General features: G+C 31.2%; 1 long non-coding RNA gene across 1 annotated transcript; it reads right to left on the bottom strand.

Annotated features, from left to right (window-relative positions):
• Positions 1-1,098: 1,098 nt before the first annotated feature.
• LOC127700087 (uncharacterized) lies at positions 1,099-14,179 on the bottom strand. The gene is made up of 4 exons (XR_007981425.1): positions 14,108-14,179; positions 4,593-4,664; positions 2,751-2,822; positions 1,099-1,170 (listed from the first exon to the last, which is right to left on the bottom strand). It is a non-coding gene; the product is annotated as an uncharacterized LOC127700087 (long non-coding RNA).
• Between the last annotated feature and the right edge of the window lie 2,979 nt (positions 14,180-17,158).

The raw sequence follows: 17,158 nt of genomic DNA, 5'->3' as shown, positions 1-17,158 counted from the left end.
TCAATGGGAAAAAAGGGAAATTAAGCATCTATGTATTTCAAAATCCAACCTTTACCAACTGAGGTTTAGTGCATGACCACAACAGCTAGTTAATTGTCACTATTAGTACCAGTCACTCAATTAAAAATAATGACTCATGACCAAGTCATATTCATTGATATTTTAGGTATGTTGTTGAGAATTATCAACGAAAAACCTGACCAGTTGCTATCCCTATCAATTCATTCACTCCATTTCTTATAACATAAATATGGAAATCGTTTTTTAGGATACATTAGCTGACGGGGAAGTATCATTTTTTATTCAAGTCTTAAAAACGTTGAAGTAAACTGGTATGATCAGTTGGTATGGTAATATTTCATATTATCAGAACATGAAAAAATACTAAAAAAACAGACGTTACTTTACATTTAACTGTATTTCTCAATATCAATGAGATATAGAGATAAAATAACTTATTATCTTTCTAATGCAATTCAGTGAACTCCTGCAACTTGTTTAATTTTGTTCGGTTAATTTTGTTATCATCTGAAAACAGAATTTTACTGTACAACAGATTTTAAAAAATCCAATATAGATGTAAAAAAACAGTCGTCTACTTATTAAAAACATAGTGGACTGCAAATGGATTTGTATCTACTGCTTTTTTTAATAGATATTAAAATAAGTCAAATGTATGGTATTTTACTGGATGGATTGTACAATTGCTAATCATAATTATCTTCATCACAATATTTTCTAGAAATATCCTTAAAATGTTTTCGAATTTTAACACATGTTCGTTATCATAATAAAACGTGCAGTGTATATATATATATGGGTCGTCTATTTGCAGAACGCTTTGATTTTGCAAAGGGCGATGAGGATTACATTCGCGATTATAGGCCTATCGATTCTTTTCTTAGAATAATTGTTTGCAATAAAAGTATAATTATACTCTGTCAAACGAACAGGGTCGCCAATGGTTATACTTTTTGACGGCGGAGCTCCAGAAAGTCGTTATCATTGATTACAGTAGACAAATTCTGCAACTGATTGACATTTAAATTTTGTTTTCATTTGCGTCTGGTTAAAAGTTGTAGCAATATATATACATACAGAAGGTTAAGCGCTGGTAGGTCTTGAAATGTTCCTTGCTGTATTGTTGTTATTTGATTTATACGCAAAGATCTGAAACAAAATTCATTAAAGAAATGAGCAAAAGAAACAATATAAGCAATTCTCTAAAGAACAATACATGCGCATTAATTAATTTGTAGCTGTAAACAGGTCATCATACTTATCTTGTCACAATAATTTAGTAATTATAAATTCTTAGAACGTACCGTGTATACAAATTTCTTTTCTATATTTTCCACAACAAAAACCAACTAATAATTACACTGTATGTTAATATAATATTCGGATATTTCACAATAAACGGAATGCCTAACGCTTGAAATTGTATATGTTTTTGACATATTGGTTTTAATTTCTAAAAATACAATAAAATGAGATAAAGGGAGGCTATTCGGAAATACATGTTCTCTTTGATTCGGGCACATTGGACCGCAATTACATAAATTACAATATCGCTGCTTCATATAATTATGTAATTTGTGATCATGATCAAACGAACATAAAATATTTATATGCACAACGCTACTTAATTTCTAAAATATAATACAACCCCAGACCGTATACGCTATCGTTCTTGCGATGAGAAGACACATTTTTTATTTTGTCTGGCAAAATAACCATGTCATTTTATTAAAGATACATTTATGTGCCGTGATAAGGATTCAAACACAAGGGAATAACTGAGGTTTACACAAGTCTCTACCAAGTTTCGACCTTTTTTTGGTCAGGAAACGAATATATCCATCAAACAAGAGGTGATATACTAAAATATTTCTCCTACATACACCAATTTATGTTTGCCAATATATCAGTTAAAGGCGCCATGGGCCATTTAATAAACATTGTCAAGGTAAACAAAATGTTGTCATAAAACATGTCCGTGTAGTAATGAAATTCTTTTACAAAATTTTGTTAATCAATTACAAAAGAAAAAGTCTTGCCAACAATTTTTATCTGAAACTGCTACATTATGATTGCAACGTAATATACATGTATAGTGGCAATTGTTATTCCTTACATATTGGTAGTTGAAAACTGCGGTTAATAGTGTTCATTAAAAGGTGTAGAATGGAAATATTCTTTCTTATACGCGTTTAGTTTTTTGCTGTTATTATCTGAAAAAAAACAAACTAAGGAACTATATTCGTGTCACAAATTTGTGTTCTTTTCCAATGTTCATGTTGGCTGATCCATTACAGTAAATAATTACCTTTTTAAAAAAAATAATAACAGTATCCCTCTTATTTCAGGAAAACAAAAAAAAACATGTTATCTTTATCGCAAAACTGTATAGAAGTATATTTCAAGTTCATACGTTCTGTTAATATATGTTTGTTACCATTATGAAATCTGCAGTGTGAACATTTGGTTAATCGATGTCAATTTGCAGAACTCATTAATCATTTGGAAGGCGCCTACTTTAAAATTTGCAACTATCAAATCGTTTCTAAGATTTATTATTTTCAATAAAAGTATAAGTAAATCCAGTCCATTCAAACCGAACAGGTTCACTAATGGTCACACTATTCGACGACAGAAAATTGATAATAGCATACATATTCTGCCACTGATAGACTTTAAATTTCGTTTTATTTGCTTTTAGACAAGATATTGTAATTATGTTTACATACAGTCGGCCTAACGCTGGTAGGTCTTGAAATGCTCCTAGCTCTATTGTAGTTATTTGATTGCTGTATAAAAATCTGAAACAAAACAATGATAATGTTTAAAATATTTATCAGGTTATGCCTACCCTTGCGGAGCATCTGATATTACCCCAGTTGTGGTCGGGTTCGTGTTGATCAGTCTATGTTTTTTTATGTAATGTTTTGTGTACTATATTTGTCTGTTTATGTTTTTCTGATTTAACCATGTCGTTGTCAATTTATTTTCGTCTTATGAGTTTGAAAGTACCTTTGATATCCTTCGCCTCTCTTTTATTTGTTTTGTTCACACGTTGTTGTCAATATAATGGAATTTTATGCGACTGTCATACAAGCGAGAGGTTTAGCTAGCAATAATACCAGGTTTAATTCATCATTTTCTACATCAGAAAATGCCTGTACCAAGGCAGGAATATGACAGTTGTTATCCATTCGTTTGATGTGTTTGAGCTTTTGAATTTTCTTATTTGAATTTTCTGTATTTTTTTTATTTTACTTTTTGCATTAAACAAATTGTTTTATCACCATAGATAGATGTCGATTAAGCAAATTTTGATTAATATCATATAGAGATTTAGACGCAAGTCGATTAACATCTTTCCATATAGGCAACAGTAGTTTACAGGTGTTCAAACAAGTGACATTGACAGATTGTGTTCTAATAATTTACTTGATCATTATAATTTTTCTAAAGAAAGTTTGTAAAAAGTTTGTAGAAATTTGATAAAACATAAAAAATTTACCATAGTTAAGGGACGATTCCATGAGAAGAATTAACAAGTATAAGTCAATCAAACATTGTCACCAATGGTCAACGGATGAACTTTAAAATATCGTAATCATTGATAATAGTAAACATACTCTGCCACTGATTAACCATATATTTTGTTATCGTTGGCATTTTGATGAAATATAAGTATATATACTTCATATTAGACTCGGCAATCCCTGAGTTTCTATTACAGCTATTATATGTCGTTTGAGTTATAAAAATCTTTAAGAAATAAATTAAAACTAAAACCACATACATGTGTAGTATATGACATCAGCAGACATTTAGTTGTCAATAGCTAATTCACTCACTTATGAATACATGGACCTTGACACTGTGCTTTCCATAAACATCTAAAGTATGCTGTTTAGAATTATGAATAGAACATATATCCGGTTTCTGTCACTATCAATTCATTCACTCAATCACCTTTAAGGATGTTCAGTCCTCTTTTTTTGAATTTTTGTCAGATATTCGGAAGCCTGGAAACATCGTATCAATTGGTATAATCCTCGACTGAATCCATCAGTATTTTAAAGTTGTGTTTCCAATTGATGGATTTAGGCTCACGATACTTCGGACCTTTGGATAACACATTTCGCAGGGAAGTGTTATTGACAATGTTGTTACCGTGGATAACTTACTAATAAGCAAAAATTCCGACATTGACATATTGTTTTCTAAATAAAGTAGTATACCAATGTTCAAAAGTCATAAATCGATTGAGAGAAAATAAATCCGGGTTACAGACCAATAGTTTTATGAAAATTTACTTGATAATTATAATTTTTTCAAAGAAAGTTTGTATAAAGTTTGTAGAAATATGATAAAACATACCAAGAATTAACATAGTTTAGAAACGATTCCACGGGAAGATTTAACAAGTGTAAGTCAATAAAACATTGTCACCAATGGTCAACGGAAGAACTTTAAAATGTCGTAATCATTGATAATAGTAAACATACTCTGCCATTGATTAACCATATAATTTGTTATCATTGGCTTCTTGATAAAATATTGTAATAATGAATACATACAGTTCGTATAGCGCTGGTAGGTTTTGAAATGTTCCTTGTTGTATTGTAGTTATTTGATTGCTGTACAAATGCCTGAAACAAAATAATAGAAATGTTCAATATATTTTACACTTAAGATATTATTTGCTATCATTGATAGATTTAAAACGACAACAGTAGTATACCGCTGTTCAAAAGTCATAAATCTATTATGACAAAACAAATCCGGGTTACAAACTAAAACCTAGGGAAACACATCAACTAAAAGACGAAAACAAGATAAAGATTTATAAAATTTTAGATGATATCATATCCAGATATTGGTTGTGACCCTGATGCCGGTCAATAAAGAAGATTTATGTAGGCTTGTATATATAATATATACACATATTTATATATAAGCGTTTTTTATCATTGACAAGTTAGCTAAATATTTGTTTTTAGTTGAATTGGATTTAAAAATGTTTAAAGGGAAACTCCGCAAAAAAATGAAAAATTGATATTTTGTTCTTTAAACATAAAAAACCACATGTTCATAAATAAAAAACTTTTATTCTCTATGTAAAGAGATCAAAATCGATTTTTGAAATTCACTATCAGTTCTCGACATATCGCCATCTTGTCGGCATGTTCGATCTAAAAAGTCACGTGATATCTATAAACCACAAAGAACTAAAAGAATCGGGAATTTACCGACCGTGCGTTAAAAACTCCCATCATCAATTGGGGATTACCGTAGACGGCTATTCAGTGTCAATATGTCTTGCCAAGCGTACGGTTGTTCTGTCAGACAAGGTTATGACAAAAGTCTACATAGTTTTCCCAATCCCACAAAAAAAGAAAGAATTGTATCGGACATGGTTGTACAACCTGAAACTAACAGCAAATAGTTGCATCTATAGCAAGCACAAGTTGGTGTGTGAAGACTATTTTGAACAATATTGTGACGTGGGAGATTCGATGGTTATTATCCTTTTTTAATAACAAAATAACCTAGCAGTTCTGATAGCTATAAAAAAAAATATAGATTTGATGAGGAAGAACAGCTTCAATTGTAAGAAAGACAAATGCAGTGTTCTTGTAACAATCACTGATTTACAGAAGATTCATTAGTATGCCTCTTTTATATAAAGTGCATTGATTTATATAAAGAATAATTCCGTATTTAGACAAGAGAATTTTTCAATCAATAAAGTTATATATACGATATAAACTAACATTTTTTTAATTATGATATTTAACGGCTATTGACAAGGAGCAATGTTAGGAAGAGGTTTTAGCTGGGACATAATATGTTGATATAGTATAATATTCCCAGGTTATAGATATGTAAATATCGAAATATCGGACATCTCAATTTTTTTTATTAAAAGTGTTTTTTTTTTAACTAATCTTTAAATTATATCAAATTGATACGGAATCAATTCGGAACGATCACTTATAAAGACACTAAGCTTTACAGTTAAATGTGTGACTCTATCTGGTATGTTTGGTGAAAAATTTATAGTTTTTTTTTCTTTTTAAATTTTATTTACGTTATCTTATATATATATTTTGGCTTCCTCCCGAATTGATAATAAGTATATCAGAATTATTGATAGATGTCGTGTCAGAGCGACACATTCAGTTAGGTATTCCAAGGACGTATATTAGATACACGTCCCTGGGTATTCCAGTGACATCCTGTCAACTAAAAATTCGTATTACACAATTATATAATACAGGTTCATGCATGGCCTCTTTATTGAGGTACCCTGTGTGCACAGGTAACATTTATTGAACCATATATTTGTGTCTAACGTTGTTTATCTTGTGTGTGTTTGAAATTATAATTCCACCTTTTAATGAATGATGTTCTGATAATAATATTATCCACTATTTTTGCTGATAATAAGTTTAAAAAAATTATAAAGATGACCTTTGAACATTTTGGTAAAATGAATATTGTTTTGTCATGATTCTGGAAAATTCTTCACGCAAATACAAGCTTTTGTCGATTGGCAAACATGCAAATATATAAAGTAATGCAGCAGTTATAGTCACTTCAATATTAATTCATTGAAGATAAGAGAGCCCCTTCTATGTCTAATTAATATCCCTATCTTTATAAGGATTAGGACGACAGGGGAAAAGGGAGCGGAGTTAGAGTGGCATAGTGAAAAAAAAATAACCGAATAGAAAACAATATAGAGAATGATCGACGAAAAGCGAAATAGTTATTGTAAAGGAGCGGAGATAAAGAGAGGCATAATGGAAAAAATGTTTGCTTGACAAAGTTATTGCTCGCTTTGATATTTTTAGTTATACAAAATCACACATCGTGTTTTTAATTGGTATTCACGTGCACTAATTTGATGCTGGGAACAGTATATTAATATATATGTTCCTGCTTGATGTGTTAAGTTTCTGCATAGCATGGTTAAAAATAATTAGTATCCCATTTGTTATATCCTAGTGTCACGGTGTTACTGCGTTAAATTTATTTAGTTTGTTAATGATTGTGTAAATAAGAACAAATCTGTATAAAAACTTCATACCATTTTAGTGATTGCCTATAGGCGTTTGATTATTGTTACATTTAAGATATATATATATACATTTAGAACCTTTCATACATCTTAAAGTAAAAGGTGTGTTTCAAAGTTAAACGACACAAGAACCCTGTAATACTAGTACGAGAGTATAGCATGTAAAAATTCCTGCTCAATATGGTTGTATTGGAAATCTTTTCATACAGATTGACAACTCATGCCGGTCCGACATGCATGTAATATTTTCCACATGACGCTCATAGTTCTTTCTACCATCATCATCTTATTCATTAAATATTGCTGTAAACATCGATGGTCCACACCCAAACAAAATGGGAGTAATATACCTTCAAATCTTCTCCGTGGTATACACTTGTGAAATATATAGACGAAATTCGGTATTGAAGTGAATTTACATCTCACAAACACAATTTTTGAATTACGATTTTGAGTGAACACCCACCAAACCAATACAAACGTATGGCAAGATAACTTATCTTGCCATACGTTTGTATTGGTTTGCAAGCATTTAGTTTTCGTCAGACACAAGATAAATAATGACTCTCATAAACGTGTATATGCATGCAGTTTCAAATATCAAGAACAAGCGGTCGATGTCTATAGATCATTGTTAAGTCCGTTTACTAACTGTTCAGAGTCAGACATGTCAATAGTTCTTTCTTGGAACCTTCATATACCCCATCCGACGATGGGAACTCTTTCTGATATCATAGTGTTGACAACATAAGCTTGTTTATCTGTACAAGTGGTTGCATGGCCTCTCCTGCCCCAACAAACAATTACGCTACTAGTCTGCTATCTCTGGAGCTCATCTTAACTTCAACTGGTGTATTGGAAATAAGAATATTCCATTATCTGACAACTATACACATTTAGGTATAGAACTTAGTTCTCGATTCAAAACTAAGAACAGAACTATAAATGCGTGTAGAAAAGGTAAAAACGCATACTTTGCATTGAAGGGAGTAATGTCAAGAGCAACTAATCCGTCTGTATTAGTTAAATTATACAAAACTGTAGTCTTACCGAGCGTTCTTTATGGCTGCGAAACATGGAGTAACCTCAAATCCTGTGATATAACGATGCTAAATTGTTTTCAACACTTCATTGTCAAACACGTTTTAGAATTAAAAACTTCTACCAGATCTGATATGTGCGAGAGCATTATTGGGATTCATCCGATTATGAGTTTTATTCACAAAAGAAAACTGTTCTTTTTTCAAAAACTGTGTATGTTAGATAACAATTATCTTTCAAAAAGAATATTTTTGGTTCGACTAATTTCATTCCTCATAGACCCTCACCGCCGTCACTATGGATACATTCCTGATGTTATTGACATTTTAAAAACATATGGACTTCTTCAATATCTTACCGAATATACTGATACTGTGAGTTTTCCATCAAAAAGTCAATGGAAATCGATTGTTCACAAAACAGTTAACGAACAGCAGTCAGTCAACTGGTTAAACCGTATTGCGTTAGATGACAATTTTATACGTTTTAAAAATATTCACAAGACAGTTTCTATGACCAACTTCTGGAAAAAAGCACAATCGTTTCCAGAAATACGAAATTCCTATTTCATTACAAAACTGTTAACTGATATACCAAATTCATCAGGAAATAAGTGCGTCGCATGCAAAAACTACTTTGATGATGTCTTTGTACATGCATGTTGTTCCTGCATTTGTACTACAGAGCTGCGTGAATTGTGGTGGAATATGATTATTGAGAATTTTTCACTACAACTGTAAATTGCGAACTAAGTGAATATGATGATGAGGATGTTTATCAAATTTTACTAGGACGAATTCCGTTAAATGTCATTGCCGAACATTCGGAGTTTGAGAAGCTTTGCCACGCCCATGTTGTTCAATGCGTAGCAACATATGGACGTTGTGTCAGGTTAGGCAATACATGATATGTCATCATTCAAGATTGCATAAGAACTTTATGCCGAATGACTAAAGTGTATATTTGTCTGTTTATGTAAAAAAAAAAAAACTTTTTTGTTCTGTTCCTATTTCGTTTATTCTTTTTGTTGTGTGATATTTAGTTAATTTTGTGTATTCATTATATCTCAATTATGAGGAAATAAAGACATGAATGAATGAATGAATTAAAAACTTTAAAATTGCAATAGTTTTACGATTGTTAGCATTTAAACATCGCCAGATTTAAATACAAGTTAAAGAATTCCGGTAAAGTAAATTAAACAGATGTGCAATGATTATTAATTGGGAAATGTAACATTTAATTTATAAGAATAAAAGTACTATTCTTTTAACTTCATATCTTAACTTTATGCTAATTGCATAGAACGTAACCGAAAATTGTTCCATTTTAATATTGCAACACTTCCGGAATTAAAAAGTTGAATGTTAATTTTCAATTAATTTATACAATTTAATTATTGTTTCTCTATTGTCATCGGGTATTTCATCTGGGTATATTAAACACGCTATACTCTTTCTGTTAATCCATTCAAAATGACAATATTCACACCTGTGTACGCTTGAATTCACACCTGTGTACGCCTGAGGCTAAATTGCTGCAAGGTAAAGTTCAAACGGATTCTCCTCAAATCGAGAAATAAACAATTATATACACACTCTGTTCACAAATATTTTGCATTGAAATGGTTATCAAAGTTATAACGGTAAATAAAACTTATTATATTTTCAGTTCAATATCAGTAAAAATGTTCTATAGATATTTTATGAAAAAATCTCAATAATTTTTGAAATTAATTCGAAAATATTTATATTTAAAGATAACTTCATATAGGAAGTTTTATTCAATCAATACAAAACGGTACACACATATTCATTTTCTTTCATTCTTATATTGTGGTTATTAACTACGACCAACGGTCATATGTGCGCTTTTAATTACGTAAAATTCTGATATGCAATTAAGACTTTAACAGATATTATTTTTTCCCATGATTCAACAATTCGGGTTAAAACGTCACAACCCAGTGACGTAGGTCAACCAAAAAAGTTACAAATACTGGATTTTCTCCGTTATTAGAAAGAATATAAATTTAAAACTATGTGAATGTGTTTTTTATGTTAAGATGAACATATTTAGATGATAAGTAAAAAATCGCGGAGTTTCCCTTTAAATATACACTTCATATTAGACTCGGCAATCCCTGAGGTTTCTATTACAGTGTTATATGTCGTTTGAGTTATAACAACCTTTACAAAAATAAATTAAAACTGAAACCACATACAGGTGCAGTATATGACAACAGCAGCCATTCAGTTGTCACTAGCTAATTCACTCACTTATGAATGCATGAATCTTGACATCGTGCTTTCCATAAACATCAAAAGTATACTGTTTAGAATTATGAATAAAACACATATCCGGTTTCTGTCACTATCAATTCATTCATTCAATCACCTTTAAGTTACCGTGGATAACTTACTAATAAAGCAAACATTCCGAAATTAATTTACCAGATACATAATTTTACGTTGGAAATATGAATTGTAATTAAAATATCTGATGTTTTAATATTTTATATAGTGAATATTCATTCCACTCAAACTCAAAGCAAGCGTATGGATTCTTGGTTCCTGTTCAATGTGTGGTTGCAAAATGAATAATGGAAAAGATGTCAAATGCTGCTTGCTTATTTAATGTTAATATTCAGTCTGCCAGTCTGCGACATTTTTTTGATAGTAAGTAGAAATGTTTTTTCACTATATCTGAGGTAAACAAGGAACATAAAACAACAAACACCTTTAGTTGCACGTATGGCTCATGTAGCACACCATACTCATGCGTTTAAATGGATGAATGTAAGCATGTGTACCATTCCGTAAGATATCTTTCAAGACTAGAACGTCATAATTGCTATTTATATAATCCTTGTATGTGATACTAGATCTACACAGCAAGTCATGTTGTGACGTCCTGGTTCAGACTAACACTACATAAGAGACGTATTTCAGCAAATTTATAATACAACAGTCTTAATTGTAACAATCAGTGATCGATTTCCAAACAACGTACACCACTTGTAAAGTCGGCAGGTTTAACCCGTCGGGTTACATTACACGGTGTCATGCAATGGCGACAATTATGAGGATATACTATTACTATTTTTGACATTTTTACCTATTATGTCTGTTTGTTTTGTTCACATATCGTTGTCAAAATAATGGAATTTTATGCGACTTTCATACAAGTGAGAGGTTTAGCTAGCTATAAAACCAGGTTTAATCCACTATTTTCTACATAAGAAAATGCCTGTATCAATTCAGGAATATGAAATTTGTTATCCTTTCGTTTGATTTGTTTGAGCTTTTGATTTTGCCATTTGATTAGGGACTTTCCGTTTTGAATTTTCCTCATAGTTCGGTTTTTTTGTTATTTTACTTTCTACAAATTCGGTTTTATTTTTCGGTCCGGTTTAATATTGACCAATCCTTAACATATGAATTGGACGACAAGATTCTTGCATCAGCTGATATGAGTTGAAAATCGTTTACAGAGTACATTGACAATAGTCGACAGGGAAGTATCATTTATTTTATACGAGCCAATGAAATGCTGAAGAAAAATAGTATGGTCAGTTGATATGGTGTTTATCCATGTTATCAGAGGATAAGAAAATATAAAAAAAAACAGACGTTACTGTACATTTAACTGTATATCTCAATGTCAATGAGATATATAGATCAAATAACTTATTATCTTTCTTATGGGAACCACATGTGGTTGGGATGTGTAAATACCCTGTCACGTCCGGTCTGTGTTTTTGTTAGATGTTTTCGATGTTTTGAGTTAAACCCTTTTTAACTGATTTTTTTATAGTTTGTTCTCATGTTATACTGTTACACCATTGTCCAAGGTTAGGAGGAGGGTTTGGCGCCAGCAAACTACTTTAACACCGCCACATCCTGTATGCGTCATTCCCAAGTCAAGGACCTGCAATTCAGTGGTTGTGGTTTGTTGCTGTATATTATATTTGCTTTTCGTTCATTGTATTGTATAAAAATCAGGCCGTTAGTATTCATTTATGAATCGTTTTACAATTGTCATTTTTTAGTCTTTTATAGTTAACTATCTGGTATGGGTTTTGCTCACTGTTGATTGCCATAGTTGTTTACTTCTATGTCATTTTGTCCTTAGTTCTGAAAATAATTTAGCGTAAACATAATTTTACGTTGGAAATATGAATTGTTATTAAAATATCTATTGTTTTGATTTCTTTATATATTACATATTTCTTATCCCAGTTGATACGATATTCCAAGGCTTGTTTGTTTTCTATCATTTCCTTGATAGAGGGTTGCTGCTAACATAGAAGCCGCCATCACGAGTTGGTTTAACCCTTTGTAGTTGCTGTCTCATTTTCAGCAAATAATTAAAACTAAAATCAGAGTAATCGTATTCAACTTCATTAGGTATACCATCGGAGCCAAACAAACATTTGTAGTCCAGAAAACCAATTAAATAAAGAATGTTGTAAACTGTAATCTTAACATCTTTGAAATTATACCACTGTCGTATTTTGCTATTAGCAATCTACAATTAATTTTGTATGACCACGAGGTCGATTTTGACTACCTAATTGAAAATGGGCTTATCAAATTGTTTCGTAATATTCAATATAGAAAAATCTTTAACAGTATGAATTTAGACGCCAATGAAATATGGAAATAGAAACTGTGAGAATATCAAAACTTTGGTTGCAACTGTTTTTGGTCTTATTTCTATGTTGAAAATGTTTGTTTATGCTCCTGTCCATTACCTAGTCAGACTTTTTTCCGCCCTCAACTATGATAATCAAAACAAATATCAAATACATACACGGAAAACAATGAGAAATATTAGTTTACTTACTTTGGTTTTTAACAATTCACTTGATAAGTCCATCTTATTTCTTTTAGCCAGGCAGCATAATAGCGACCCAAAGAATGCTAGGAATTAGTTAAAGTGATCTTAAAGTATAGAATCCACTGATACAGAAACCTTTCCGTCCCTTGTGTTTACATCGGGCATTATATTCTTGAGTGCATTTTATACAGTAACGTAAAAATAGTATCAGAAGAGACGGTCCAGTACAACCCAGTAAAATAATTTAAATTATGAAATGCGCAAAAATATAAAGGAAAACTATTCATATCGTATTTGTAACTGTAAATCATAGAGCACATTATCAACGATATATTTAAATTGATCAAAAGTATGTTACCCAATGATAAGTCTAATTCGGTAGGTCATATAAACTATCTTCATCGCAAATTGAGTTGTTGAAGGTTGCAATTCTGTAAATACAGACAATGCAATTTCCCATAGGAACTCCCTTTGCGGCTAAAACTGTGACACTTTTACTATGAAGTTTCGTGAAAAATAATATCCCAGAACGGAAAGTTTATATGCACTACTATTTTATTCAAAGGTCAAAATATAGGGCTGTGCGGCATATTTTCAACATTTATATGCCCTGAACTTCTAAGAGTTTAAACTTATACTAAAATTCTATACTACCCTTACCTCCATTTTTGGACCTCCTAAGAATTAAAATTTAGCCGCTACCATGTTTTTCTATACTGGTTACATTCCCAAGTGATGTCTCTATGAGATGAAACACAGAGATCATCAATGGGAACCAGTACGTTAACAAATTAACATACCTATGAATATTAAATATCTCCCCAAAAGAGGCGTGGTTTGAGAAACAGCTGTATTTACAAAGTGCAACCTATAAGCAATATCAATTAATCATTTAAAAGAGAAAAACACACAAGTTTCATTATATAAAAAAAAGAAATTTAGGATACTAGTATACGTTTCACATACGAGTACGATGATGCACGTTGTCCCTCTTCCGAGAGTCAATAGGGTCATGCAGTCAGGAATAAGACTTCTTTTGGATGTATATATTAGATATTTTCATTACGTTCGTCAAATATCAAGAATTCTCTAAATTTTGAAATCATTGATAATATTTGTACTTACAGATATTGTAAGTTAGTGAGATTTTCAAACGTGTCTTCCCTGACAAATGTCAGTTTGTTTCCATTCAAAGTTCTGAAAAAAAAGTACACATTAAGTATCATGACTGTAATATCCATGTATGCGTTAAGCCTTTTCAATTGATATTTTATAGTGTGTCTTTTTATGTTGTAATGTTACACTTCTGTCTAAGGTTATGGTGAAGGTTGGCGTCTGTCTATAAAAACCTTTATATCCACTGCATTTTTATGCACCTGTCCTAAGTCTGGAGTCTGTTATTCTTGTTTTTCCTTTTTGAATTGTTTTACACTAGTCAATTTGAGACCCTTTATAGCTTGCTGTTCGGTGTGAGCCAAGGATCTGTGTTGAATCCCGTACTTTGACCTATAATTGTTAACTTCTTATACATTGTGACTTTGATGGAGAGTTGTTTCATTGGTACTCATACCACCTCTTCATATTCATAGTAACATTATACATCAAACCGTCATACATATAAATAGTATAAATAGATTTCAGATGTTGTTTATTATGGCCAAATGGTGAATTGTACAAAAATTTCAGTTTTATTTCACTGATACATCCGTTATTTATTTGTGCTTAAATGACTTTGATTCAAGAAATAACATATACAGTACGACCCTTGTCATTCCTTGATGAATGTCGACCGTAAAATCTATGGTGACCATGATGGTCCTATATGTCAAACAAATATTCACCTTCTGTTTGATTATTGAACAAGGTAATTATCGGATTAAATTTCACCAGTCAAGCGTACAGATACGTGCCAATTATACCAGATGATAAATTTAAATACATGTAGTAATATGTGAGATGTAATAGTTGAGGCAGATCAGGTAAATATTAATTACATTTATGTTCAAGGTGTCACAGTTGATGTGTTTTGACAGAATTGTATATAAGCTGTTATCATAATAGTCAATTTCTAAATCAGCACATCAATTTGAATTAATATATTTTCATGTCTGTCTTGCCAATACGAATGTGTTTACTTATTATTCAAACGTTTTGTGTTCTCGAATTATATAGTCGATATGAAAATATATAAAAAATAAATAATTGCAGTCATAAATAAAAATATTATTTACAAAAATTGAGTTTTGAGATGACAGAAAATTTCGTAAAGATGCGCTAATTAATAGATTTGAGGACAGTTTACTTGAATATAAAAAACACGAATGAATAAGATAAATTTCATGTTCTTTTCGGTAATATGAACAACAAAAAAATTTCGTTTTTCGTTTTAGATCATGAAGAGCTCATTAATAATGCAGGAATGTGTTTGAACGTTCATGAGCGATGACCTAGACATTCATGAATAGAGCCAGCATATGAAAAACTAAACTTTTATTTTCATAAAACAATTCAGTTATTTTCTTATACATGTTTTAGTTTCTCTAACTGATGTAAATAATTCAGTTTTCATATTTCTCTTAAATAATTTGATCTTTTACATCTTATTTGTCTGGTCAATATTTTATCTGGAGATTATTTGCTTTCGCATGTAAATCAGATAGTGTGTTGTTGAGGTACGGAAGGGGCAATTGTTATTTTTTAAATAGTTGATGTTTCTCATACATATTAATGTTAACGACTAAACCCCTTTGACAAATGATTGCATTACCTACCGTTTATCAAAAATACGTTTTGTTTGAAATAAATGTTCATGCTTGTTCTTGTACTTCTTTTAACAAAATCATCGAGTATTGAAAAAAAAATCAGTATACTAATCATGTTTTATTTATTGCTATTATTCATAACCTAAACCGAAGTTTGATTTAGTGTATATTTATGGAAACAAAATAAACCAGTTTAATAAAAAAAAATTAAATGTTTATTTTAGGCTATTGTCTCTCAAATGATTAATTTTCGGGAGTTTTATTTTGGATTTGTATTTTGTCTCTATTATTATCTATTACGTAAATGACATTATATAATGTTCATGCCTCCTAGCAAGTGACAGCTTTTATTATGGCTTCAATTTCATTTTATAACAAAAAACTTAAAACGTCGCTGATTCAATCTCAATTGCCGAGTTACAAAACTACTGACTGATTGATCAAATTATGCACCTGTTAACCAGTGGATCAATTCATTAGGGACAATTAAAAAAAATAACTACATTAAGCTTAAAAGATAGTTGTTCTCTTAGGAGGTATATCACTACTTTGCTGTTATGTAGCTAGATGGTGCATTCATGTGTAAAGATGTTGTCTGCGAAAACGTCATTGTCTATTATTAACAGAAAGTGAGGCGTTTCACTTTATTTGCATTGTGACTCATCTGACAAAAACGTTGTGAACTGGCTGTGTACTCGGTTTCGTAAATTGTTCTCTGTACAGTTGTTTTTGACAAAATCGACCCTTTACTAACAGGTTCACGCCGAACATCAGTTGCAGACATCGAACGTAGGTCGGCTAATGCTGATCTAACTGTTGAAATGCCACCGTCAGTAACATTTTGGAACTTAATGGAATTGTTGTTCGGTTTGGCTAAAAGATCCCCTGACTTCAATATAAAATGGCGAACTGTTCTCCAGTTTACATGTTGATTTGACAAATAGCGGACTATGGCGCTAATATTCCAATTTGGCGATACAGATACGCTATTTCTAGTCTGCAATTGACTCAATTTAAACTTCGACATATTGTGATAGAAATTAAAGCTACTCGAGAGAAGTTTTTTCAAACTATTACTGTACTTTTTCGTCTCCTTATTTGATATCTCTTGAAAAAAGTAAAATAACAAAAATACCGAACTCCAAGATAAATTCAAAACGGAAAGTTCTTTATCAAATTGCAAAATCAAAAGCCCAAACACATCAAACGAATAGAAAACAACTATCATATTCCTGACTTGGTACAGGCATTTCCCTATGTATAAAATGATGGATTAAACCTGGTTTTATAGCTAGCTACACCACTCACTTGTATGACGGTGGTATGAAGTTCGATTCTATTGACAACATATGTGAACAAAATAAACATACATAACAGGTAAAAATGTCAAAAATTAGTATACAGCAGTGAACAG

The sequence above is a fragment of the Mytilus californianus genome, unplaced genomic scaffold (genome assembly GCF_021869535.1).
Source record: "Mytilus californianus isolate M0D057914Y unplaced genomic scaffold, xbMytCali1.0.p SCAF_48, whole genome shotgun sequence".
Taxonomy (NCBI): domain Eukaryota; kingdom Metazoa; phylum Mollusca; class Bivalvia; order Mytilida; family Mytilidae; genus Mytilus; species Mytilus californianus.
Note: the sequence above shows the minus strand (reverse complement) of the source record. Positions and strands in the feature narration are given on the sequence as shown.